The 3,059-nt window shown below is 33.2% G+C and overlaps 1 long non-coding RNA gene across 5 annotated transcripts; it reads right to left on the bottom strand.

Annotated features, from left to right (window-relative positions):
* Positions 1-217: 217 nt before the first annotated feature.
* LOC114822644 (uncharacterized) lies at positions 218-2,635 on the bottom strand. Of its 5 annotated transcripts, XR_011578417.1 has the most exons (7): positions 2,549-2,635; positions 2,382-2,444; positions 2,158-2,277; positions 1,493-1,566; positions 954-1,128; positions 699-778; positions 218-595 (listed from the first exon to the last, which is right to left on the bottom strand). It is a non-coding gene; the product is annotated as an uncharacterized lncRNA (long non-coding RNA). The 5 variants fall into 5 exon arrangements; XR_011578415.1 differs by lacking the exon at positions 2,549-2,635 and having other exon boundaries at positions 1,493-1,593; positions 2,382-2,542; XR_003770765.2 differs by lacking the exon at positions 2,549-2,635 and having other exon boundaries at positions 2,382-2,542.
* Positions 2,636-3,059: the final 424 nt, after the last annotated feature.

The following is a 3,059-nucleotide window of genomic DNA, read 5'->3' as shown; positions in this document are numbered from 1 at the left end:
TATTTAAGCAGGATTGGAAACAGGGAAGTAGCGTATTAAAGCATTAAAATAAGGTTAGTTGGCCAAAAGTTGTTAATTTTTTGTGTAATTAACCAGTTTGTCAATTATCTTATGAACATAAAGAAAGAGCAACATTTAACAAATCAAAAAATTTCTTGCCAATATTTTTTCTCTTTATATAAGAGATGTCATGCAAATACAACCTTCACGATAAACCTTGAAAAATAGCCAATCTCCAAAATATAAAAACAAAACTTGACAATTTACGCTCTTATAGTGAAGGCAATTTTCATAACGTGGATTCCATTTTATAGAAGGCAAGCATAAATGAATTAATTATGACAGAGATGGCATTGTAGATGCTGGAAATCATGGAACCAAAAAGAATCGTGGTAGAGAAAAAAACACTATTTGTCATCAATTCAAGGTAATATAAAAAGAAACTATACATGTGCAGTGGTTACAGGTACCAATCCTAGGTGATCAGCCAAATAGTGCCTCAAGTTGCTCTTTTGGGGAGCTCATGACTATGCCTTGACCCTTTTGTTTGCCCCTTTGTTGTCTAAAGTCCTGCTATTGGCTCTTTTCTTGGAGTCTGATCAAATAATTAAAAGTTGTAAATTAGAGCCTAATTAATTTATGCGAACAAAGTAAATCAAGTAAAGGGCAAAGAAAAAAAATTAAGAATTGTAACTTACATTGAAGGCAGATTCAATAATGTCATCGTTGAAATGTTGAAGTATGACTTGGGATTTCCAAAACCAGTAGGGCAGAATTCCTGCATAAATTAAAGCAATGATGTAAATTACCAACCCCAAATATTAAAACTAAAACAAAATTCAAGTTTTTGTGTGAAAATTTAATTGGATTTGTAGGTACTTAATTGCTCAAACAAATAAAAATATAAATTACCAAAACTAATATTGATGAAATGAAGTAATGATCTTGGTTACCTCAAATCGTCCAGAACTGTTAACAAAACGGATGAGCTTTGCAATGTGAAGAGGTTCATCATTGTTATTGTTAATTAAGTAAATAGAAGCCCGGTAGGAACTCTAATCACATCTCTATGTTCCATGTTGAAGGAGTCCTTTCTATCTTTCATCAGAAGCGTACAAGAAAATTGTCCTGAAATAGCAAAGCAACAAAAAAAATGAAGATATTAGAGTTTATGATAATATAAATTCATATAAGAAAAATGAGTGTTAACGAAGATATTAAATCCTAATCTCAAAAGGGTCTCCTCCACAACTCAAAATCTCCACATTAAAATTTAAAATTTCAGTGCTTTCAAACAACCAACAAAAAAAGAAACCACCAAGAAACAACATTGATCTTTGCAACACAATTTTTCATATCTTCCAAGTATAATCTTTCATACAATATATATGAGCACATAATTTAACATTGTAACACAATCTTGCATTTCTTGTAGGGTAATTTTGATTTCATCGGTTGCTTTTGGGTACCCTTAAGACAAAAGTTAGTATACCTTGACGTACTTAGTAGCTCAAAGGCAAAGTGTATGCAAAGAGCAATAAACCAACATCTGCAGCACACCAAAAGCTGCCCAACAGAAAATAAAACAAAATTCTGATAAAAAAACACTCTGTTAACATCATCATCATAGATAACAAATACGATAAAAACTCTAAAAAATTTCAATCAAAAGTTTAAGACTTTAACTCACAGATTCGTTGGGCAAAAAAAATGTCCATCATTGCATTCTCATACAAAAGAATTCTTTAAATAATGATTTCATGCAATCCAATAGCTAAATGTTAAAATCAGAAAAAATTTCTTTAACCCAGATTTTTAAAATTAAAATTATAAAAATTTGAACAAAAAAAAAAAAAAGAACCCTAAACAAATATGTCGGAGAGCTCACCAGGAAACTCGAGCTTTCATGGGTTTGAAATTTCTTCAAATCAGAACGGCAACCAAGTTTTGCTTGGTATAAAATTTCTTCGAATCAAAACGGGATTTAGCTTGGATTTTCCCAAGAATTCATCAAATCAAACAACAACAAAATTAAGTGCAGCAAACATAGTGCAGAATTTGTCAAAAGCAACAGATCCAGCATTCATGCAAAGCAAATACGATCATGAATTGAAAAAAAGGTGTGTGAGAGAGAGAGAGAGAGAGAGAGAGAGGAACCTTGAGTTTTCTGGCGGATTGTGAAGTTTGAAGAGAACCCAGATCCAACAATTGTGAAGTCTGAGAGAACCCATAATTTGAATACCGAAATCTTGCGTTTTTTGGCAGATTTTTCCATCGCTGATTTCAATAAACCCAAATCAATTTTTTTTTAAGTAAATAGATTTAAATTCAAAATTGGGCATAATAAATGAAAAACAGAACCAAAATTTCAAATTACTTACCTTAAGTTGAGAGCATTTTACAAAATGACCTCTTTGGAGACCCAGCCTTCAAGCAGCTGCGGCCTGATGGTGGCGGTGCAAGAGAGAGAGTTTGAGAAGCTGCAATCTAATTTTTTGGATTTAGATGAGAGAGAGCAGAATGACGCAGAAGAGTCGAGAATAGGTACCTTCAAAGATGATGGATGCGTGAGCAGCGAGGGTAAAATCCTCTAAACATAAACAATGTCGATGATCAACACGTGGAAAGCATGTACTGAAAAGGCAGAGCAAACCCAAAAAAAAAAAAGACCAGAGACAGAGGAATGAGAGATGGACATCCAGCAAGGACAAAACGGACTTCTTACTGTAGCAAAGTGTGAACAGTACCGAAATCAAAGCAGAAACCAAGGGCAGTTCCGCCTTTTACTGTTGGTGAACAGTGCTCATACTCACAGGATGAACAGTAGAGAAGAACTGGGCTTTAGTAGATATAAATATTTTGTGCTTGTTTGTTTTTTTTTTCTTGTGATTTAAATTATTAATTGATATGTATTATGTTTACGACAATAGAATTAAGATGAGTTAAATTATAAGCACGTATCAATTAATGGTTTAGCTCATAGAGAGACTATACACAAAGAGTGCAGAAGATTTGGACTTCTCATTAGGCACCACTGTGCCACCAGTAGCCATAGTCAA

This window comes from Malus domestica, chromosome 17 (assembly GCF_042453785.1).
Source record: "Malus domestica chromosome 17, GDT2T_hap1".
NCBI classification, from domain to species: domain Eukaryota; kingdom Viridiplantae; phylum Streptophyta; class Magnoliopsida; order Rosales; family Rosaceae; genus Malus; species Malus domestica.
Note: the sequence above shows the minus strand (reverse complement) of the source record. Positions and strands in the feature narration are given on the sequence as shown.